A 25,571-nucleotide genomic window follows, 5' to 3' on the forward strand; every position below is an offset into this window, starting at 1 on the left:
TTAAAAGAAATACAGGTTTATGTCTATTGGTTTTTAGTACAGAATTGCATTCTAATACGTGGTGCTAGGATACTGGATATCCAGGTAAGAAAAAAAAAAATGAAGTAAAATTTGAGCCTGACCTCATACCACACACAAAAATCAAACACAAGGTAGACAGAGACTTAAATGTGCGGAACAAAGCTTTTAGAAAACAAATGAAAGAGAATATCTTCTTGACCTCAAAGATTTCTTAACAGGACAGAAAACGCACTAACCACAAAGATGGATCAATTTGACCACAGTAAAAAAAAAATCTGTTTATTAAAAGATGCCCTAAAGGAAGTAAAAAGGCAGGCCACATAGTGCCAAAAGATCTTGTAGCACAAGTAACTGACAGATAACCTTTATCCAAAACACATGAAAAACACTCCCACAACTAAAAAAGAAAAAATTTATAGCAAAGAAGAAATCCAAATGGTCAACTAGTATGTGAAAATAAGTTCAACTTCATTAGTAATCACAAAAATGCAAATAAAAGCCACTATAACATACAGTTTGTACCCACCAGACTAACAAAAAAAAATCAGTATCTAGTGAAGTTGAAAATACACATGCCCTATGACCAGCAAGGAGTCCCTGGTGGTGTAGTAGTTAAGAGCTTCAGCTACTAACCAACAGGTTGGCAGTTCAAATCCACCAGGCATTCCTTGGAAGCTACGGGGCAGTTCTACTCTGTCGGAATCCACTTGACAGCAACCAGTTTTTTAAATTTTTATTTACGACTAGCAATTCCCACACCTCAATATATACCCAGTGGAAATGTAAGTACATATTTATCCAGATACTTGTATGAGAATGTTCACGGTAGCATTATTTGTAAGAGTGCACAACTAGAAACAACTCAAATGTCCACGAACAGTAGACTGGCCAAGCAAACTCTCATATATTCATACAATGGACTACTCTGCAGTGAAGAAAATGAATGAAATTCAGCTACATGTTAACAATGGAATGAATCTCACAAACATGAAATTAAGGAAAAGAAGCCAGACACCAAGGAAGGATTCCATTTAAATACAATTCTGTATTCTGAATCCACTTTTGGAAAGTTCTAAAAAGTGGTTACAAATTCATACTTAGGAGGTGAAACAATAAAGAAGAGTAAGGAAGTCATTACCTTACAAATCAAGATAGTGGTTACTTTTGGGGTTGAGGGAGGGCATTGTGATAGAGAAGGGACACAAGTGGCACTTCTGCAGTACTGGCAGTGCCCTTTCTTTTTTTTTTTTTTATCTGGATGTACATTTATATTTTATGCACACATCTTTGTTCCTGTTGATGGGCGCTGACAAGTCGATTCCAGCTCATTGAGATCCCATGTGTTACACAGTAGAACTTCTCCATAGGGTTTTTGAGGCTGTAATCTCATGGAGAAACCTTGGTGGTGTAGTGGTTAAATGCTATGGCCGCTAACCAGAAGGTCAGCAGTTCAAATCCACCAGGCGCTCCTTGGAAACTCTATGGGGCAGTTCCACTCTGTCCTATAGGGTCGCTATGAGTCGGAATCGACTTGACAGCAGTGGGGTTTTAATCTTATGGAAGCAGATCACCAGGTCTTTCTTCCAAGGAGCTGCTGGGTGGGTTCGAACCACCAATCTTCCAGTTAGCAGATGAGTGCTTAACCATTGTGCCACTGGGGCTCCTGTCCATATCTTTAACCCAACCCAGTGCCGACTCCATATCCTTACTAAGGTTTATTTGAAGATTAAAATAGTTAAGGAAACAAATACAGCTACAGCATTGTGTAAAGCAGAATCTCTGGCTCTTTACCCCACACTGAAAAAATAGCTGCTGTTAACGATCTGGTGTGTATCCTTCCAGATGAGCCTGTATGCTTTTTTATAAGATTTAAAAAAAAAAAAAAAATTGAGAAGGAATCCAAAATGGAATACCCAATTCACTGCAGAAGTGTTACAATGAAATGTGAATGTATCTCCTTCCCATATTAGTGAATCCGGACTAGTGAGTATTTGGCACCTCTACATTCTGGCATTTAGGAATCCCAGAATGGAAGGGTTTCCCATCCCATCCTCACTACCTATCACCAGTCACTCAGAAGCAAAGCCCGCTGGTCAACAAGCCCAAACCATTTATACACAGCTCATTGTCAGCCTTTCTACTACTTCTTTCTTATGAACGAGCAGATACCCAAGAACCGTTAAGGCAGGGAGCCACAGAGAATTTTGCACTTCAACATAAAAGAGAAAAATCAAGATAAACAAATGGGATGTGTGTGGAGAGTGAGAACCCCAGAAGAAATAGAAAGCTCAGAGAAATGAACAAAAGAAGCTTTAAAATGTAATTATTATTCTCAGAGAGCTGAGAAAACATTGCATTCATAAAATGAGTACAGAATATCGTGGGAAGAAAAAGTCACTGAACAAAAAAGAGCTATTAGAATACAAACACACACATACACATACACGCACACATATACACAAACTAAGTATTTTAAAATCAGTAAAAGCTGTAAGACAAAGCTGAGGAGGTCTCCTGGAAAAGAAAAAAATAAGAAAATACAGTCATCAAGAAATGTAATTTCCAGTTTGTCTCAGAAGAAGTGAACACAGAAATTGGGAGAAAATTAGAAGGAAATAACAATTTCTTATAGCTGATGGATAAGAATTTCCAAAACAAAACAAGTTACCAAGTGAATGAATGAAAAAAGAAAACACACATGCACATAGCTAAATGCAACGTGGGGAAAACTGAGAACCCCAAAGTGTGTGTGTGTGTGTGTGTGTGTGTGTGTGTGTGTGTATAGCCTTTAGGTTTCTAAAGAAAAAGCAGAAATTACCTACAAAAGAAAGAGAATGAAACTAACATCAGACTTATCATCAGCAACACTGGAGGCCAAAAGACAAAGGAGCGATGTCTTCAAAGCTCTGAGGGAAAATAAATTTTAACCTGGAATTCTACACCCAGTCAAACCATCCATCAAGCATGAAGACAAATTTAATTTTTAACCCTTGCAAAGATTTTTAAAGTTCTCCTCCTACATACCCTTTATTAGGAAATTCCTTAAAGATGCTCTTCAGAAAAACAAAGGAGTTACCAAGCCAAACAACGGGATATGGGAATAGAGGTTTTGACCCAGGAGCTCAGAGAAGGGCACTGCCAGGTACAAGCCTAGAGAACAGTCCATCCAAATTGGAACCACAGGTTAGATTGCTGAAGGGGGTAAGTCTCGATGGGGTGGGGGGAGGACTTGACAGAAAGTACAATATGATGAATTGGGGGGGAGAGGGAGAGAGTAATTATATGATCAAAACAAACAGAGGAAGGGAAAAAAAGAAATTAAAAATCCCAAGGAAGGGTGGAAAATGAAGTAGAAATGTAATTATTGTATTCTTCTTGGTCCTATGGTAAGTAATATTTAGTCATAATATTATAAACACTATTAATTTTGAACATAGAATATGGACAATTTGATTTGATTAAAGATTGAGTGTAAATGTTACTAATTTTGGCAATGGAAAAGTCAGTGCATGGGACAGGTCAGATATAGCTGGGTAGAAGCGGGGAGAAGACCTAAAAAGAAGGGTGGAGGTGCTAAGATCCTTAGAATGTAAGTCAGGGACCAAGGAAGTCCATCTAAGGATGATGAAGCAGGATGTAAAATACAACTATATTACTTAAATAAACCAAAAAACCCCACTGCCATTGAGTCGACTCTGACTCATAGCGACCCTACAGGACAGGGTAGGACTGCCCCATAGAGTTTCCAAGGAGCGCCTGGCGGATGCAAACTGCTGATCACTTGGGTAGCAGCCGTAGCACTTAACCACTACGCCACCAGGGTTTCTGATTACTTAAATAGAGGAACTAAAAATTGTGATGCAACTATGTTGGGTAAAGCAGTGGGGAGAGTGGAAGAGCACGGCAGGAAACCAGCAGACACCGTCAAATGTTGGTAAGTCAAGAAATAACAATGCTAGCATAGAACTTAGATATCTGAAAATAACTAGCATAAGCAGCAGCCACAGGAGTTAAGAGTGGTTTCACTTGGCAAGAGGCAATGGGGATAGGTAGGGATGAGGGGAAAAAAGTTTTTTTTATTCTAAGTCTTTCTGCACTATTTGACTTTTTAACCATGGGCACGCATGACTTTAGTAAAAAATTAAAAGAAATCTCTAGAAAAATACGTAGGTTTTTTTTTTTTATGGTTATTGATTTGGTGTTGCAGAGAATGTTGAGAGAAGAATCTGGGATGACTTTTAGGATCCCAGTTTGAGCGTCTGAGTGGGTGGATAGTGGTGCCACCAATAAAGACAGCACTCAAATGAGAGACCAGGCTGTACGGTAAAATGAAAAATTTGGTTTTGAACCTATAGCATTTGAGGTGCTTATGGGACACCCAGGAAGAAAGGACTAACTGGGTTCAGATACACATATCAAAACCTTAAGAGAGGTTTGGGCTGGAGATAACATCTCTCTATAGGTTTTTTTTATAGGTTAGTTAAAACCAACAGTACTTGAGACTGTCCAGGAAGACTATGTGGTGGGATTAAAGGAGTGGGCCAAGAAACCCGAGAGAACATCAGTATCAAGAGGAGGGTGGAGCCTGTAAAAGAGAACCAGGAATGTTTAGTGTTATGGAAGCCAAAGCCATAGAGTTTCAACAAGGAGAGTGGTAAACCATCAAGTGCAATATAGAGGCCCAGGTAGGTAGGAACTTAAGAGTGCCATGACTCCCAAACTTTCCAAGATTTTGTATGCTGCCCGTAAGCACTCTCTGGCCTAAGCATTTGAAGTCTGTCCGACATACTGAAGCACAATTTCCCACGTTTAATAAAAAAATAAAACAAAACCTTGACACTAGCTCAATAAGGAACATCTGTGAACATTCAAATGCATCTCTGTAGTTAAGATGCTGTTTAGTGCTTCAAAATACAGGCTTTTTTAGAATTCACTTAGCATATTACAGGTGGTTAGGTTCCAAGGGAATTAAGAAGATCCATTTCTACTCATATTTGCTTTCGAAAGGAAATGTATTGTCACTCCGCCTAAAAATCTGGTATGTCTGTTTTGTGGGAAATATTCAACCAGGTACCTAAACTACTGAAGATGCAACTGTGAAAACACACCATTGCCACATATTCATCCCCTTGGTAACGTGGCAGTAGGAGAGAGTCACAGGAATTGAAGAAGTAAAATGCTCATCTCCATTGTGCCTCTGGAGTCCCATTTTAAAGACAGCCATCTGGAATGCGTATTCTGTGGTGCATTTTTTTCCTCAAAGATAAGAAAAACAACAATAACATTGAAAATTGTAATGATAAGCCTGAGTAGCATCCTGCATTAACAAACTACATGGAAAGGAATATTTTATTAGTGAATGAAATACTAATTTAACATGTGTTCCTTTTAGAGAGGAAAAACACAATTGACAATCAGTATTAATCAAACCCAATGGATCTGTCTTTGGCATCAATCCAGAGTCAATATTCAATGTCACTGCACCACAGCAATGGAGACTGCTGACCAATAGCGTTGTTCTCCAGTCAGTTTAATGATGTGGCACAATCAGAACTCAGCATTACTGGAACTTTTCAGTATGCAAGCTTCTACCTGCTGCAAGCAGGCACAAAACTAATAGATTCCCTTCTTTTTTTTGAGGGTAGTGTCTTCAGTGCCAACACCCAGTGCTTTAACACTCATAGCAATGTATCATTTATCTTGAAGCAAATCTAACCTCAAAAAGACTTATCGAGTCTGAGGTCAATGCAGACGTTAAAATAAGACATTATGAAGTTTCCAGATGGTAAACTAAAATGAAACCAAGTACAGTAAATCAATTATAAAGTAGCTGACACCTGCAGGCAGATTAACTATGAACAAACAATACCACTGCAGATGAGAAGGATCATTGCCCGGCAAGAATTAAACTTTGACTTGAACATCCTTCAGAAAAGAAAAGCAAATGAAATCCTGTAAAAAATATCCTAATATGGTTTAGTCAGTTGAAAGGGACATGGCATGATTGTTGAGGAGCCCGGGATATCCCTTACATCCTCCCCCATCAAATTCTTCTGAAAATTTTGTCGACTCTATTTTTAAAACATATCAAGAAGCCATCAAGCTCTCACTATCTCACTCACAGCCCCAAATTCCCAGCCTTCTTGACCTCTCATGATAAAACCACCACAGCCTCCTCAAGGATATCCCTGCCTCCATTCTTGTCTCTCTTTAGACTATTCCACTGCAGCCAGAGTGATTCTTTCAAAGCTGAAGTCAGATTGTGCTATTTCCCTGCCGAAACCTCTCCAATGTCTTCACAACACACTTAGAATAAATCCCAAAGTCCTCATCATGGCCTGTTGTTTTTGTTAGGTGCCATTCAGTCAGTTCTGACTCATAGCGACCTATGTACAACAGAATGAAACACTGCCTGGTCCTGCGCCATTCTCATAATCATTGCTGTGTTTGAGCCCATTGTTGCAGCCACTGTGTCAATCCATCTCAGTGAGGGTCTTCCTCTTTTTTGCTGACCTTCTACTTTACCAAGCATGATGTCTTTCTCCAGGGACCCATCCCTTCTGATAACATGTCCAAAGTAGGTGAGAGGAAGTCTCGCCATCCTTGCTTTCAAGGAGCGCTCTAGCTGTACTTCTTCAAAGACATATTCTTTTGTTCATCTGGCAGTTCATCATATATTCAATATTCTTTGCCAACATCATAATGCAATGGCATCAATTCTTCTTTGGTCTTCCTTATTTATTGTCTAGCTTTTGCACGCATATGAGGCTATTGAAAATATCATGGCCTGGGTTAGGTGCACCTTTTTAATACCTTAGAGAGGTCTTTTGTAGCAGATTTCCCCAATGCAATACGTCGTTTGATTTCTTGACTGCTGCTTTCATGGGCTTTGATTGTGGATCTAAGTAAAATGAAATCCTCAGCAGCTTCAATATGTTTCTGCTTATCAGGATGTTGCTTATTGGTCCAGCTGTGAGGATTTCTGTTTTATTTATGTTGAGGCGTATCCATACTGAAGGATCAGTAAGTCCTTGAAGTCCTCTTTGCTTTCAGCAAGCAAGGTTGTGTCATCTGCATATTGCAGGTTCTTAATAAGTCTCCCACCAATCTTGATGCCACGTTCTTCTTCATATAGTCCAGTTTCTCAGATTACTTGCTGGCATATAGATTGAGTAAGTATGATGAAAGGATACAATCCTGACATACACCTTTCCTGATTTTAAACTATGCAGTACTGTTCAAATGACTGGCTCTTGGTCTCTGTACAGGTTCCACATGAGCACAATTGAGTGTTCTGGAATTCCCATTCTTTGCAATGTTAACCATAATTTGTTATAATCCACACAGTCAAACGCCTTTGCATAGTCAATAAAACACAGGTAAACATCTTTCTGGTGCTCTCTGCTTTCAACCAAGATCCATCTGACATCAGCAATGATATTTCTCATTCCACATCCTCTTCTGAGCCTGGCTTGAATTTCTGGCAGTTCCCTGTCAATGAACTGCTCCAACTGTTTCTGAATTATCTTCAGCAAAATTTTACTTGTGTATGAGATTAATGATATTGTTTGATAATTTCCACATTCTGTGGAATCACCTTTCTTTAGAATGGGCACAAATATAGATATCTTCTAGTTGGTTGGCCATGTAGCTGTCTTCCAAATTTCTCGGCATACACAAGTGAGTACTTCCAGTGTCGCTTCTGTTGCAACCATGGCCTGTTGCCGTTGTTGTTAGGTGCCATCAAGTTGGTTCTGACTCACAGCAACCCTTTGTACAACAGAATGAAACTCTACCTGGTCCTGCACCATCCCACAATCATTGTTATACTCGAGCCCATTTTTGCAGCCACTGGGCAATCCACCTTGTTGAGGGTGAAGACTGTTTTTTGCTGACCTTCTACTCAACCAAGCATGATGTCCTTCTCCAGCGACTGATCCCTCCTGATTACATGTCCAAAGTAAGTGAGACAAAGTCTCGCAATCCTGTTTCTAAGGAGCATTCTGGCTGTACCTCTTCCAACACAGATGTGTTCATTCTTCTGGCAGTCCATGGTATATTCAATATTTTTTGCCAACACCATAATTCAAAGGCATCATTTATTCTTTGGTCTTCCTAATTCATTGCCCAGCTTTCACATGCATATGAGGTGACTAAAAACACCATGGCTTGGGTCAGGCATGACTTAGTCCTTAAAGTGACATCTTTGCTTTTTAACAGGCCTGTAAATGATGTGGCACATAGACTCATCTCCCACCTCATGTCCTTTCTCCCCTTGCTCACTCTGCTTTAGCCACACTGACTCCCTGCTGTTTGTTACGAATTGAATTGTGTCTCCAAAAAAGATACGTTGAAGTTCTAACCGCTGCTACCTGTGAATGTGGGTCTTTGAAAATAGGGTCTCTGAAGAGATTAACATGAGGTCATACTGGAATAGTGTGAGCAGTAATCCTGTATGACTAGTGTCCTTATAAAAGAGGAGAAGATACACAGAGGCAAGAAAACAGAGTAAGGATGCCATGTGACACTGCAGATACAAACGAAGGAACACACAGAGCTACCAGAAGCTAGTAGAGAGGCATGGAAGAGTTCCTCTCTCAGAAGAAATCAACATGGCCAATACCCTCCACGACTTCTAGTGTCCAGAACCATGAGACAATAAATTTCTGTTCTTATATGACAATTTGTGATACACTGTTACAGCAGCTCTAGGACACTCTACACTGTTCTTGGAACATACCAAGCATGTGTATGTACTTTCTGTTCTCTGTTTCTAGAACATTCTCCCCCAGAATATCCACACAGCTTACTCACTCATTTCACTCAGGTTTTGCTCAAAGGTCTTCCTCAGTGAGGCTTTTCTTGACAATCCCACCCAAAAGAGCACCTCCTGTCATCTCTATTCCCTTAACTTATTTTATTTTTCTTCTTGCCACTTCTCAACGCCTGCCATCTTTTTTATTACATATCTCTTTGTTTATTGTTAATCTCCTACTTTAGAATACAAGCCCCATGAGGGAGGAACTTAATTTTGTTCACCACTCTACCCTCAAATATCTAAAACACTACTCTGCACATTTTAGAAGGCTCTCAATAAATTTGTGTTGAATAAAGAAAGAAATATAATCCCATCTCTAGTAATAAGTGCCTTTCTGGTCTTAGGGAGATCACTGGTCTTCACCTCTTGGATGAGGAAATTAGACTGGATGGTTGCTAGTAACTCCTCTCATTCTAAAACTCTACTATTTCCTTAATCGGTTAACTACTGCTATAAAGGCTGGGAAGCTAGCATTTGATTCATATAGATCTCTGCTATAAATGATATTAAGAGCTCAGGCATACACTAAAACTACCTTTTAGCATGCTATTTCAGAAATTTGTTTTTCTGTAATGAGGGACTCAAGGGTCCCTATATCAGAGCAAGTTATACCTCTAAAGTTTCCAAGTGTTTTCTGAATATTTTTTAAAGAATATGTTGACACAAAGAAAAGGAATATGTATGATCTGGAAAGTTAATTAACATAAATCAAAATTAAATCATCTATTTTACATTTTGTGCCTCTTATCCAGATTTTTACTTAAAAAAATTTTTTTTAACAGTTGTCTTTTACTTCCAAAAATGAAAAACATTTTTAGAAAATACAATACCCACTTACTGAGTCAACACTCAAACTATTAGTGTCATGGGTTTTCTGAGAAAAGAAAAATTTTTTCCACACTGATGTTTAATTTAGAGACTGAGATGAAATACTGAACGAGTTTTAAATCTAGTTATCTACATACATATTACTAACATTCTTGCGAAGATATTTTGAAGGGAACTCTTTATTTAGGGGTATACCAAGAAAGACATGCATCAATTAATAAAAAAGAATTTTCTCCTTATTAGCCAACCTGAAACATTCTGAACATGATTAAAATTTTCCAAAGGAAATCATTTCCTAAATGTTTGATATTCCCTGAACTACACTACATGCCTGGGTAAACAGTTACAGTTCAATGAAACTGGACCTTTCACATAATAATAATAATAGTTGATAATAATAATGATGTTTGCTCTCAGGGAACTGTGAATGAAATTAAATATTTCAGTGCCTTATTGAACAACAAATATGGTCTGAGAAAGGAAAATTACACAGTAATATCTCTCATGAACATAGATACAAAACCCCACACAAAACATTAGCAAACTGAATCCAGTAACACAGAAAAATCATCTTTACTAAGTTGGTTTTATCCCAGGTACTGAGGTGGCTTAATATTCTGAAATCAGAAATTTAATTTCTCACATTAACAGACTAAAACAGAAAAACACTTTCCCAAAGAAGAAATTCAAGCAGCCAACAAAGACATGAAAAGATGCTCGGCATCATTAGCCACTGTTGTTGTTGTGTGCCTTTGAGATGATTCCGACTGCCAGGTAGGGAGATGCAAATAAAAACCACAGAGATACGACCTCACCCCTACTAGAATGGCAAAAAGAAAATAACAAATGTTGGTGAGGATGTGGGGAGATGGGAACCCTTAGCCATTGCTGGTACAACCACTGTGGAAACCAGTATGGCAATTCCTCAAAAAATTAAAAATAGAACTACCATGTGATCCAGCAATTCCACTCCTGGGTATATACCTTAGGCACCTAAAAGTAGAGATATGAACAGACATGTGTACACCTATGTTCACAGCAATAGTAGTCACACTAGCAAAAAGGTGGAAACAGCCTAAGTACCCATCAACAGATGAATAGATAAACAAAATATGGTACATACACATACAATGGAATACTACTCAGCCATAAAGAGAAACAACGTCCTGACGCATGCTACAACATGGATAAACCTTGAAGGCATTATGCTGAGTGAAATAAGTCAATCACAAGAGGATAAATACTGTATGTCCTCACTTATATGGAATGATAAAAATAGGTAAATACATAGAGACCAATGGTTATTAGTGGTTACCTGGGACAGGAGGGAAAAGGGAGAGAGGAAATCATTCTCCGGGAAATAGTGAGTTTATGTCTATGATGATGGGAAAGCTGGCATCAGTTAAGGGTAATGGTTATACACTTGAGTAATGTAACTGATATCACTAAGTTATACACCAGAAAAAGGGTGAGGTGGCAAATTATGCCGCTGCTGCTAATACTTAGGTACAACCAAAGACCTCATGGGATTAGTTCTCTTAGTTTAAAGGTTTAGAGTTCTAGCTTCGTGGAACTGCCCAGACAATTGGCCTGACACTCTTTTCAGAGTTTTCTATTCTACCCCCTCCCCCACCAAACCACACCCCCAGCTCAGTAAGTAGTTCCCCTTAACACAGAATAGTAAGGAATTAGAAACAAAAGAAAAAATCCTGTTCAACATGTGGAAGCAACTAGCCAGTCAGAGCTCACCTGGGGTCATCTTTAACTGCTCCCACTCTGAGTACCCATTACCCACCTTCCACACCTGTCAGTCAAGAGTCGAGTCCAAGCGTCACCACAATCTTTCTTAAATCTATCTCCTCTCTCCTATTCTCACTGCCCTACTTTAGGTCTTCATTCATGGATGGTAAAATGACTTACCACAGCAGTCTCCCTACCTCCAGTCATTCCTTTAATCTTCAGAGTCACTGGAACCAGTCTCCTGAACCACAGGTCTGCTCATGCCTCTGTAATCCTCAATAGTCGTCACTAACTCCTGGTGGCTCATAAAGACAGTTAAACCTTCTTGCATAATACTCAAAGGCCTTCACAATCCGGCCCCAACCTACCCCTTTCAGCTTCTTCCTCAACCACATTTCTTCCTACACCCTAGACTTCTGCTCACTGCACTCTTCTCCATGGGCTGTGGGCGCCGTGAACACCCACAATTGTACACCTCAGCCATTTCTGAAGCCTAGAAGTCTGTCTTCTTGGCTCTACTCACCGAAGAGGGGATTCTCTCCTAGAGCCTCTGAAGAGAGAACAGCCCTGATAACACCTTGATTTAAGACTTCTGGCCTCCAGAAACTTCAGAAAACTTAAAACGGAAACTTAAAGCTCCAGAAAACTTCTATTGTTTTAAGTCAACACTTTGCGGTCATTTTTTACAGCAGCCACAGGAATCCAATATATAGTTACTGATTAACATATACCAGACATCATGTAGAACATGGAGGAGAACGCTGTGGAGAACAAGGAATTTTTATGGTTACCAAAAAAAAAAAAAAAGTTTTGATTTCAAAGTAAAGAATTTTTAATATTAACATTTCAAATAAATGTAATTTAAATATATTCCATCTCCATTTTGTAGATCAGATCTAAAATATAATTCTCCATTCTCATGGTTTGAAGCCACTGACTTGATGTCTCTGTGAGGTAGTTTCTTCATTTGAAAACAGAAGATTAAGATACTCAACTCCCTCAGGGTCACTGAGATAATGTGAAAGAGGGTGATAAAGGGTCACCCTTCAAAGAGCCATCAATTCATAGAGCTAAAATGGCCTTTGAAGAACAGTTAGTGCCAATCCCTCAGTCTAGGGATAGGAATGCAAAGGCTTATGATAGTGAGGCCCGCCCAGGATAGAGTCAGGAAGACTCCAAGTACTTCGATTCTGGCTCAGATCCTTTCCACAGCTTTATGCCACCCTACAGAAGAATGAGGATGATATCCCCAATTCACCCACACTCTGACTTCTTCCTCCAGTAACAGGGGAACGTTTTCACTAATGTAATGCAAACACTTGGTCACCTTTAGGGCTAATGGCAAAATATGCAGTTGGGGTACATACTGAAAAGACTCAAGCCTAGGCCTGGTTGGGAAAAAAAAAAGAAAAAATGACAAAACAAAAATCTAAAATGCATGGGGATGACAGGAGCCAGTCATTGCTCTAAAGCAGACATCTTCCAGAACAGAAAGAAAGCCTTGGGCAATTGTAAATATCAACTCTTCTAGTGTTAATTAGCCAGGAAAGGGGGTGAGAGGATTAGCCGGGAACTCAGCCCAGGTAATAAAAAACAATCCAAAAGATCGTGTCTTAATGACAGTCAGTACCACCATCTTCCCATTAAAGAGATGGAGTGAAAGACAAAGTGTATGATAAAATTCACCATTCATTCACGTTAAAAACCCTAAACAACTAGGAATAGGAGGCAACTTCCGTAATCGGATAACAAGTATTTACAAAAACTGTACAACAGACATCATAACTTATTGGTGAAATTTTAAGTTTCCCTCGGAGATCTCTTCAACACTGTACTCAAGGTCTGAGCCTAGGCAGTAAGGCAAGCAAACGAGATAAAAATTATAAGGAATGGAAAGGCAGAAATAAAACTGCCATTATTTAATGATGGTGCGATCATATATGTAAAAGATTCAAATGAAAGCATAGGTAAAATATTAGAATTAATAAGAGTATTTAACTAGGTTGCTAGATTAAAAAAAAAAAATCAATTGCATTTCAATGCACCAGCACAAAGACTTATAAAATATTAAAAAGGACACCATTTACTACATTGTCAAAAATATACAGTACCTAGAAATGAATTTAACAAAGACGTACAAAACCTATACAAAGAATTTGATACAAGTTGATTGAGTTTTCTAACCTAACTCAGGTATATGCATTGATTTTATTTCCCAACTATCAAAAAAAAAAAAAAGCTGGTTATAATTATCATCATATCTCTCATTCAAACACTGGTGTCTAAAATCTAGAGGAATTTTGATGTGTTATATAAGGATTTTGATGAATGCAACGTTAGTTCTGATGATGACCATCTCAAATCAAATTTACAGAATCTTTATCATTATTTCGTGTCTTATCTAAACATTGAAGGAACATCTGAATTTCCATTCAAGTACTACATTAACTGAAGAATAAAAAGATTTTAATTAATGAGTACACAGAGAAACCAGGCAGTGTTTTGTTCTGTTGTGCATGGGGTCGCTATGCGTTGGGAGTGATTTGACTACACCTAACAACAGAGAAGTCTGTTGGATCATAAGATCTAAAGTGGCATTTTATGGGTGTATAAAACTTCAGTATATCTGAGTTTCTACTCAGACAATGGATTCTGAATTAAGTGGTCCAAATCAACAGATATATATAGTATTCATTCACCCTTGTATTTGAATGATTTGAAAATTGTTGCCTTATTCTTTAGCTCTTGCCTTTTAGAGCTACCTTTAAATGTAGGTGAAATAGACAGCTTCGTTTACGTGATATTTATAAAGACTTCTCCAAATTCTTCTCCATTAGTCTGAAAATGTCAAAAATCCAACCACTGATGATTAAATTTCTTGGAGATAAGACACTATGTCCCCTTGAATCCATTATTAAAATGCAAATACTTCTAGGAGGGGGTACCATAAATAAACCACTATCCAATTTTAACACCGTGACTTAATTTATCTGACTCATAAGCAAGATTCTGAGGGATCAATTCTAGTAATGTAAAGGAGAAAAGCAGAGTGCTCTCAGGGAGGTGGATCCAGAGCACACAGTGCTACCATTAGCCAGATGGGTTGGCACAGTGGGGCATCCTGGAAGTACTAAGTTGCGACATCCAGTGTTAAAAGTGAAAAGACACTGGAGATAAGTATAATGCTCATTACAATTTAGCTGAAGACACAGTCCTGCTGTCAAGTCATGTCTGAAAGACTATCGATTATGGCACTTTATCATATCTTGATTTTCACTGCTGATGGACTGTTCCCGGTGGCACCCTAGTAAAATATAGCAAACCCATGAAAAGAGGAGTTATGTTTTATTCTCTTATAGACCTTGGGACACAAAAAAAAAAACCATTGCCATTGAGTCCATTTCGACTCATAGCAACACTGTAGAACTGGGTAGAACTGCCCCATTGGGTTTCCAAGGAGCGGCTGGTGGATTTAAGCCGCCAACCCTTTATTTAGCAGCTGAGCTCTTAACCACTATGCTGCCAGGGCTCCTTGAACTTACTAGTACTCAACGATACCACTTGGTGAATTGAAAATTCATTTAAAAACAAGTAACTGAACTCTGAGGGCATAAAAATTACGTTTTGAAATCAGAGCTAGCATTTCTCTTAGTAGTAAAAGTTGGTTGTAGACAATATCAAGTGTTTGCAAGGATGCAGAACAACTGGAACTTACATACTTGCTAGTGGGAGTCTAAACTGATACAACCAAGTTTCCATAGGCCTACTCAATTTATACACTAATAAATCAAGAACAGACATGTCCACCAGAGAAGTGTGTTCAAGGATATTCAGAAAAGCTTATTCACAATAGCCCAAAGCTGGAAAAAACAAATTGTCCACCAAGAGTAGAATGGACACTAAACAGGATTCTACAGAGCAACAACAACAGAAACTACTGCTATATGCAGCAACATAAATGAACCTCACAGATACAGTGAAAGGAAAAAAAAACTTATTGCTGTCAATGGAAACCCTGGTGGCAGTTCCAATCCACCAGGCACTCCTTGGAAACTCTATGGGGCAGTTCTACCCTGTCCCTTAGGGTCGCTATGAGTTGGAATCAACTCCATGGCACTGGGTTTGGTTTTTGGTATTGCTGCCAAGTCGATTCCAACTCATGGAGACTACATATGGTACAGAGTAGAAATGAGCCCTATAGGGTTTTCTTGGGTGTCATCTTCACAGAAGCAGATCACCAGGACTGCTTCCATGGTGCCACTGGGTGGGTTCGAACCGCCAACCTTTTGATTAGTAGTCAAGTGCAAATCATTTGCACCACCCAGCCAGACACAAGAATATGTACCTTATGATGCCATTTATATGAAGTTCAAGAACAAGCAAACTAATCCAAGATGATAGAGGTCAGAATAGTGGCTGTCTTTTTTTGGAGGGACACTAATGTAGGAAGGCCATCAGGAGCCTTTTTTGGTGCTAGAAGTGTTCTATATTTTGACCTATGTGGTGATTACAGGAGTATATTCATATGCAAAAATTCATTGAGCTGTACACATGTGCACATTACTGTGTATAACTCATGCCTCATTAAAAAGGTAAATAGAAAAAATGCTTGTTGTTTTCCAGTTCTTAATATTTGTTTTAATCACTTTAATTATGGGAAGCCAATTTTCTTTAAGCATATTTTGGCTGTTGGCTATAATTTGAATGTCTGAACACTTGAAAGGATCCTTTAGTAAATCAAATAAGTAATCGTACTCTTTCTTCCCCCTACACAGGTATATAAGCCATTCTGTCGCAACCGAAACCGTTTTCTCCTCATTAACATCTAAAACGAGCCCTAACCAGAATCCCTACACAAATAGAGAGCAAGAGATAATGAGGCAGGCACAGAAAAGAATAGCGCCTCCAACTCTAAGACTGAAGGAGCCCCATGGGGCTGAAGGCAGTAGCTCATGCCATCCCTGAGGCTTCTACTGATTTAATAAGGCATGTACAGAGATGCCTCTGATTCTTGAGGCTTTGCAACTGACATGCATAAGACACTTATCAGCTAAGTCCTCTGCCTTAGCTCTCCAGTCTTGCTATAACAGAAATACCACAAATGGGTGGCTTTAACAAACAGAAATTTATTTCCCCATGGTTTAGGGGGCTAGAAGTTTGTACTCAGGGTGCCCGATCTAAGGGAAGGGTTTCTCTCTCTGTCAGCTCTGGAAGAAGGTCCTTCTCTCTTCAGCTTCTGCTTTCTGATTCCTTGGAGGCCTCCATGTGTCTGGACATTTATCTTATCTCTCCTCTGCTCACTTGTTTGATTTCTTTTATATCTCAAAAGAGATTGACTCAAGAGGCACACTACACTAATCCTTTCTCATTAACAGAACAAGGTCAACCCAATCCCAAATGGGATTATAATCACAGGCATGTTGTTGTTGTTCGGTGCCGTCGAGTCGGTTCCGACTCATAGCGGCCCTATGCACAACAGAACGAAACACTGCCCAGTCCTGCGCTGTCCTCACAATCGTTGTTATGCTTGAGCTCATTGTTGCAGCCACTGTGTCAATCCACCTCATTGAGGGTCTTCCTCTTTTCCACTGATCCTGTACTCTGCGAAGCATGATGTCCTTCTCCAGGGACTGATCCCTCCTGATTACATGTCCAAAGTATGTAAGACGCAGTCTCACCATCCTTGCTTCTAAGGAGCACTCTGATTGTACTTCTTGTAAGACAGATTTGTTTGTTCTTTTGGCAGTCCACAGTATATTCAATATTCTTTGCCAACACCACAATTCAAAGGCGTCAACTCTTCTTTGGTCTTCCTTATTCATTGTCCAGCTTTCACATGCGTATGATGCCATTGAAAATACCATGGCTTGGGTCAGGCGCACCTTAGTCTTCAGGGTAACATCTTTGCTCTTCACAGGCAAAGAGGTTAGGATTCAAAACACATGTTTTTTTGGGGGGGACATAATTCAACCCATAACACCCTGTATCTTACATAAGGCAGTCCTTAGCTGTTGTTGCTGTTAGTTGTGTTGACTCTGCTCCAACTCATGGCGATCTTACGTGTAACAGACTAAAACACTGCCCGGTCCTGCATCATCTCCATGATCTTTGAAATGTTTGAGCTCATTCTTGAGGCTAATGTGTCAATCCATCTCATTGAGGGTTTCCCTCACTTTCTCTGTCCCTCTACTTTACCAAACACGATGTTCTTTTCTAGCAATTGGTCTTTCCTAATGACATGCCCAAAGTAAGCAAGTTGAAGTCTTGCCCTCTTTGCTTCTAAGGAACATTCCAGTTGTATTTCTTCTAAGACTGATTTGTTTGTTCTTCCAGCAGCCATGGTCTATTCAATATTCTTCACCAACACCACAATTCAAATGCATCAATTCTTCTTCTTTTTTTTTTTTTCATTGTCCAGCTTTTGCACGCATATGAGGCAATTGAAAAGACCAACGCTTGGGTCAGGCACACTTTAGTCATAGGGAGTCATAGAAATCTAGAATAGGAGGCCACTTGAGAATTATTCCTCACACAAGTCTGGAATCTATGGTGAAAGTGCAAAAGGCAATTAAGAGCAACCAAAAATCAGAACCAGGGAAAGAGTCACGGTCAGCTGCCATCTCTTTCTCCACTGATTAATATGGCTAATATGGCATTTGCACAAAGAGGTTGTCATGGATTGAATTGTGTCCCTCAAAAATGTGTATCAACTTGGCTAGACTATGATTCCCAGTATTGTTTGGTTGTCTACCATTTTATGATCTGATGTGATTATCCTATGTGTTCTAAATCCTAACCTCTATGATGGCTGCAACAATGGGCTCAAACATAACAATGATTGTGAGGATGACACAGAACTATGCAGTATTTCGATCTGTTCTACATGGGGTCACACCTAACAACAACAATATGATGTTAATGAGGCAAGATTAGAGACAGTTATGTTAATGAGCCAGGACTCAATCTAAAGGACCAGGTTGTATCTTGAGTCAATCTCTTTTGAGATATAAAAGAGAGAAGCACAGAAAGGAGAGGGACCTCATGCCACCAAGAAAAAAGTGCCAGGAGTGGGGCACAGCATCCTATGGACCCAGGGTCCTTGTGTTGAGAAACTCCTACACCAGGGGAAGACTGATTACAAGGACCTTCCTCCAGAACCGACAGAGAGAGAAAGCCTTCCTCTAGAGCTGGTGCCCTGAATTCAGACTTCTAGCCTCCTAAACTGTGAGGGAATAAACTGTTAAAGCCATCCACTTGTGGTATTTCTGTTATAGAAGCACTAGATAACTAAGACTGAGGTGTTCAACATATTTTAAGTTAATGATTAAAGCAGAAAGGAGTTTTTTTTGGTAAGTAACTCCAGGAAACCCTGGTGGCGTAGTGGTTAAGTTCTATGGCTGCTAACTAAAAGGTTGGCAGTTCGAATCCACCAGGTGCTCCTTGGAAACTCTATGTGGCAGTTCTACTCTGTCCTATAGGGTCGCTATGAGTTGGAATCGACTTGACAGCAATGGGTTTGGTTTGTTTTTTTTTTTTTTTTTTTGGTTTTAAGTAACTCCAAGTGAAAATTATCAAAATTTGAAGAAATTCTATTGAAAAAGATGCAGATAAAGATGTTAACTTCAACTTTCCTGGTCAAAGTCCACTGAAAAATGGCCTCAGTGATTTTACCCACAGACTTTTCAGAGAGACTTTTAAAGCAAGCCTACAGTCCATCAGCAAAATGGGAACCGAAATCTTTGCCTCCTTTGCTACCAGACAATGGCTGCGTGAAAAGCTAGTGAGTGATGTGTCTGAATTTCTTAGACGAATGCAGTAAATTTTCTGTGGGCACTACATAGATAAGTTGGATTCATTTCCAAATATTTGGATTAAAACTGCTGGCCTCATTTTCACCAACAAACAAGTCATTAGATTATTTTTCTGGGCCCTTTATCAGACTTCCCACGTGAATGGGCGCACACTCATCATTTATCACACTGTAATTTCATGTTTTAAATAGCTAGACAGAATCATCCACCATCAAGTGTTTTTCTCATATTGAAAAGAGCAAAATCTGTCAGTCAACCAGAAAAACATTAGCAAGTACAATAAGAAATCTTAAATATTTCCCTTTAAAATGATAATCATGTTTTCCTAGGCTTTTTTTAATTTTAGAGTTCCATTCCTGTCCCTATAGTATCTTAGAGCCACTTTTCCAAAAGACCTAAATGTTTGCCCATTTATAAAATTTCATCTCTCTGGATGAAAGTGATGAAAACTTTAAAATTCATGCCATTTATTTGTTCCCTTTCTTTGATTCTTCATGGATATGATGGAGTGTAAAAAAAGTAGTAACTTAGGCTTAACACTGATTCTAAGAGAAAAACCACAATAATTTTCAGAAAACAGGTTAACACTGGAAGTCAAGAAAGCAAAACCAAGATTCAAGAGTTCCTTCTGAAAAATGAGCCTTGTCAATGATGAAGGCCCAAATAGCAATACATGGACAATGGGTTTTCTGGTCAGCAAAAAAAATAACTTTATGTGTACATATTTCTCACAAGGAAAAAAAGATAACTCAGCAAATAGAATAAATTATTCCAGTGGCTCAAAGTAATTCTATTTACACAACTACAAATAAATAATTTTACCCTTTGGGTGGACGATGTTTCAAGGTATACTTTCTATGCAAAAGGAAGGAAACTGGGCAGCAAATGCTAAAAATGATACTTCATAAGGATTATTTATAAAATGTGTACACAACTTCATGTTTTATTATTCTTATGACAATTCATGAGCTGCTCATGAATCGAAACCCACTCAACGGCAACAGGTTTCTGGCTTTTGTGGGGGAGATTCTGATTGCTGAAAATCTCTCTCCTCAATGCTCCTAACTTGGATGGACGCATCTCAGTGCTGGATCAACTCTTGCAGCAACCTGGGATCTGGCACCCAATTCCAGCCTCTTGCTCCTGGGATCCTTCCACATACCCCAGGTTACTGGACAGAACCTAAGAAGATTCGCTGCTCTCTCATGCACCACCCACCTCGAGTGCACCAACAACCATCACTTAGCCTCTCCTTGCTCAACAGATTCCGGCAGGGCAGAGGGTTTGCAGTACCATAGCCACTCCAAAAGCCGCAGCCAACCCAGCTCTCACTGTTTGAGGTTCAGGAGTCCTACCGCGCTGCACCCTCCACCTCACAAAACCCGAAAACCAAACCCACTGCTGTCGAGTCGATTCCAACTCATACAGACCCTATAGGACAGGGTAGAAGTGCCCCATAGGGCTTCCAAGGAGCACCTGGGGGATTTGAACTGTAGACCTCTTGGTTAGCAGTTGTAGCACTTAACAGCTACGCCGCCAGGGTTTCCCTCCAGCCCCCAGGAGTCACGATATCGGCACTGCAGAGAGCCCCACTGAAACCCCCAACCCACCCTGCAAGGTTACAGGTAAAATTCTCTTTTCAAAGCCCTCTCTCCTCTCCATACTCTAGGTGCTCTCAAAATTGCCTTGTCTGCCAATTCCTGCATCGACTGAATTTCAATCCCTAGCGGAAAGTGCAATTTTAAAATTCCATTACACCTCTTCTCTGTAACCAGAGTAGCCGGAGAGGCTCAACTCATTATTGAGTAATAAACACAGAGTGGATTCATTTTATCCAAGAGCTGCTAGCTACCTATAGCTGCACACCATCATGCCCTTTTCCCGCTGGGGAAGTAAACAACCTTAACAATTCTCAATCCATTCCAAACTTTTTAGTTACCTTTGTTATTTAAAAAGCCCCATATACACAGCATCACCTCTGAAATATTCTTGCCTTAAAAAAAAAAAATTGAACCTGAATCTAATCACTTTTCTAAATCTACTAGCTTACAGAAAATACCAGGGATAGAGAAACAAGTTAAATAACACCATCAGGAAGCAATTGTCAAGAAAGTGAAACTTGCCATAAGACGAATGACCCTGCTTCTCCATCAAATCAATGATAAAGAAAAAAAGAGAGAAAGAGATGAAAAACTGCATAAGAGAAACTTACAAAACAGTAAGCAAATGCAAAATATATAAATTTGAAAGCAAGTGTAAAAAGACACCTTTGAAACAACTGGGGAAATTTGAATATGGATCCAGTATCATAGGACATTAAAGAATTAATATTAATTTTTTTAGGAACAACAATGGCATAATGATTTTGAAAAAAAAAGTCCTTATAGGTTAAAAATATATACAAAAGTATTCATATGTGAAATGAAATAATGGCTGGGATTTGCTTTAAATTATTCCTTTAAAAATATTTTCTAAATATAAAGAAAATAAAAGTTAGGAGGTGACAGATTAAACCAAGATTGGCAAAATGTTCATAACTGTTGAGGTGGGTGATGGGTCCATGATAGTTCATATACTATTCTCTCTACTTTTCTGTATGTTTGAAGTTTTTCACTAAAAAAATTTTTTTCTTTAGTTTTATGATGAAAATCTTCAAATTTGTTTTGTTCTGAGGGCCTTTTTATCCCACCTGCTGATAGGCTCAAGCTAGGGGGCAGTGATGGCTCAATGGTAGAGTTCTTACCTTCCATGTAGGAGACCTTGGTTCAATTTCCAGCCAGTGTACCTCAAGCACAGTCACCACTCGTCTGTCAGTGGAGGCTTCCATGTTGCTATGATGCTGAACAGGCCTTAGCAGAGCTTCCAGACTAAGATGGACTAGGAAAAGAGGCCTGGTGACCTACTTCATTGGCTTCTGAAAAAGCCAGTGAAAACCCTATGGCCCACAGCAATCCAATCTGGTTGTATATGGGGTCCGTATGAGTTGGAGGCCGAGTCCACAGCCCCTAAAAACAAATAGCCTTGTTTCCTCTGAAATTAGTTCTACCACCACACCTTCTCTTCTCAGTGCTCTGCCCTAGACTCCATTGGCACTAGAGAAGCCAGACATCCAATCAGAGGACACCTGCATAGTCTTCCTGTCTTGTAGACCCTCCAAATTCTATGAGCAATCCTCTTGCCTCTCCCACCTCCGCTTGAAAGCATAGAAACACCACTCAAGCCCACTTATCCTCTCTGATCCCCTTTGGGAAGGAGAGTGAAGGGGTAGCCTTTATTCACAAAGATTGTACTCCAAAGCCCACCTCCTTCTCTGTCCTAGGTCACCTCTTTAGTCTCTCACTGGTAAAGTTTGACAAACTAGTGTCCTTTCTTGCACCTGGAAACAGACCGGGAGTTGTATCTGGCCTACGAAAATTTGTAATTTTGTTCTCAGCAGGATGTTACCTTTGTTGTTGTGGGGGTGAGGGGAGAAAGGTGGCATAAAAAGATCTCAATCGGCACCTCCCACCACTCTTGCCTCTAGTAGGTATCAGGTTACAGTGCCAGGCAATGGAGACACCAGGCAAATAAGACACATGCACCCTGGGTTTCAGGTTGGGTCCAGAATCTGCCACTTCCAGCCACAGGACCTGAGCAAGACCCTGGAGCAGCCTTGAGAGTTAAGACTGGTGTCTTTAACTGTAAAATGAAAGCAGTGGCTGAGATGACTCCCAGATCCCCTGGGGATCACACCACCAATGACTGAACAAAACCATTGGCATCACCTCAAGTGAGACCTGAGTCCAGCCCTCTGCCATAGTTAATTCAAAAATAAAATAGTTGGCATGCAGGATAGGTGGATCCTGTAGGTGTGGTTGCACTGAATGGAGTGGTGGAAAAAATTATGTCATCGCCTTTGCCTGCTTTCCCTCAGCAGATGGCTGGTGAGTGTTCCGGATCAGCTGCAGCCTTCATGGCTCACGTACAGGTGGTGCACACAGGCCTTCCCTGAGGCCTAAAGCAACATGTGAGAAACAGACGCCATCGCTGAATTCTATCCCTCTAGCTAGTCACTATGCCACAGGCATTTAGAATCACACTATGTCACCATGTCCAATGTTATCTCGCTAAAACAGCCTACCTCTATTATGTGAGCTAGGCCAGTACACAGCCAGCTGAGAGGATTTTAGGATAACACATCGTAGTGGGCATTTGTCATGCTCTGGGACTTGCTGTACACCCTTCCTATACTTAGGAATCTCTCGCTTATGAATCCAACTGCCCCAAGGGAGAAGACATTTATTTTCCCAGGCTCCCTTGCATTTAGGGTGAACCACCATCTCTGGGTGTTAAGTGAATAAATAAGTAAATAAATAAACAAGCTTTTATCTAAGTAACTGTATTTGGGGTAGCTTTGCCTGTACTCTAACACAAGCAAAATGAAAAGATCCTGGTCTACAGGACTAAAGGCTCTTCCATCTCTGTATTATCTATGGATTTAAATATAAACTCTGTGTGTGTGTGTATGAATATACACAGACAGAGACAGAGACTCTCAAAAATGTGTGATGTATCTTCTCTGGCCCTTCACAGTCATGTTTCTCAAAACAGTTGTCCACCCTTGCTTCCTCCATTTTCCCATGTCTCTATTACTCAGCCCAGCTTCCGCCTCCACCACTACACTCAAACTCTTCTTCCTAAGGCCACTCCGGATTTCCATATTGTCAAATTCAAAAGACACTTTTAAGGCCCCATCTTACTTGATCTATTGACAGCGTTGACACTGTCAATCACTGCCCCCGTCCTTAAACAATATTTTCTCTTGGGTTCCATGACACCACCCTCTCCTGGTAGGTCCCAACCTTTGGTCTCCTCTTTTTCACTCTCCTCTACCAGCTCCAGTTCCTCTACCAGACTGTTAAATGTTGGGAGTTCCTGAAGACTTACTCCCCTTCTCTTCCTCCTCCTCTGAGGCAAGTCTATCTACTCTCATGGTTGATTTACATCTTCAGCCTAAATCTTGTTGTTGTTAGGTGAGGTTGAGTTGGTTTCGACTCATAGTGACCCTAAGTACAACAGAACGAAACACTGCCCAGTCCTGCACCAACCCCACAATTGTTGCTATGTTTGAGCCCATTGTGGCAGCCACTGTGTCAATCCATCTCGGCCAGGGTCTTCCTCTTTTTCACTGACCCCTCTACCTTACCAAGCATGATGTCCTTCTCGAGGGACTGATCCCTCCTGGTAACATGTCCAAAGTACATAAGACGAAGTCTTGACATTCTAGCTTCCAAGGAGCACTCCACTGGTACTTCTTCGAAGACAGACTTGTTCGTTCTTCTGGCAGTCCATGGTATATTTGATATTCTTTGCCAACACCATAATTCAAAGGCATCAATTCTTCTTCAGTCTTCCTTAGCCATTATCTAGCTTTCGCATACGTAGGAGGTGATTGAAAATATCATGGCTTGGGTCAGGTGCACCTCTGTCCTCAAAGTGACATCTTTGCTTTTCAACACTTTAAACCTGCCTAAATCTCTTCTGGGTTTCAAGTGCATTTCTCCAGCTTCTTACTTAACCTCTGTACTCAAATATTTAATGCATTTAATACGTTCAAAGCTGAATTCTTGATCCTCCTACCAAATCCCTTCTCCCCCTATGTTCTCCATATCAGTAAATGGTACCTCCAACCTTCCAGGTGCTCATGCCAGAAAATAGGGCATTATTCTTGAGCCCCATTCTCTCTTACCCCTTCATCTAATCAGAAAGTTCTATTTATTCTAATTCCAAAATATACCTTAAATCTACTCACTTGCTCCATCTTTACTGTCACCATTCAGATCTAATCCACCACCATCCTGGCCCAGACCACTGCAATAGCTTCTCAACTGGTTTCCCTGCTTCCACTCTGGCCATCCCTAATTCATTATCCACACAGCTGCCAGAGTAATCATCTTAAGCCATGAAACTCCCCTAGTCAAAACCCTGCAGTGGCTTCCTACTATATTCAGGAAAAAATCTTAAATCCTTTGCATGGTGTAAAGGGCTCAGCACCATCTGGCCCCAGCTCCAAGTTTATCTCACATCGCTCCCTCCTCCCCTGAAACCCCTTATAACCTCTACGCTCCTGAAAGCTACACTGGCATTTTGTCAGTTTCCATGTGAATCAAGTTTTTGGATCTCAGGCTCTACACACATGCTGTTTCTTCTAAAAAGTTCTGCCTTCTACTCTTTGCCTTGTTAATTCCTATTTGGTCAGTAAGACCGAGTTCACTAACACCGCCAAAGGGGCACATTCTATAAAAACTGTGCCCCAGTCTAAATTATTATCCTATTATTCTCTTCCGTAATCCTTTGTTTTTCCTTTGGAGTAT

At 40.0% G+C, this 25,571-nt stretch overlaps 1 protein-coding gene across 15 annotated transcripts in view; it reads right to left on the minus strand.

Moving 5' to 3' along the window:
- The window catches only part of CSGALNACT1 (chondroitin sulfate N-acetylgalactosaminyltransferase 1), a 390,272-nt gene that overhangs the window by 144,924 nt on the left and 219,777 nt on the right, over window positions 1–25,571 (minus strand). Inside the window, exon 1 of one of the 15 annotated variants that reach the window (XM_023551059.2) lies at window positions 11,605–12,034. The exons of 13 other annotated variants lie outside the window; for them this stretch is intronic. The gene's annotated coding sequence lies outside the window, so the exon portion shown is untranslated. Of the gene's footprint in view, window positions 1–11,587; window positions 12,035–25,571 lie in introns of those variants that run through there. One more of the 15 variants, XM_023551060.2, reaches the window with a different exon arrangement.

Source organism: Loxodonta africana, chromosome 19 (assembly GCF_030014295.1).
Source record: "Loxodonta africana isolate mLoxAfr1 chromosome 19, mLoxAfr1.hap2, whole genome shotgun sequence".
Taxonomy (NCBI): domain Eukaryota; kingdom Metazoa; phylum Chordata; class Mammalia; order Proboscidea; family Elephantidae; genus Loxodonta; species Loxodonta africana.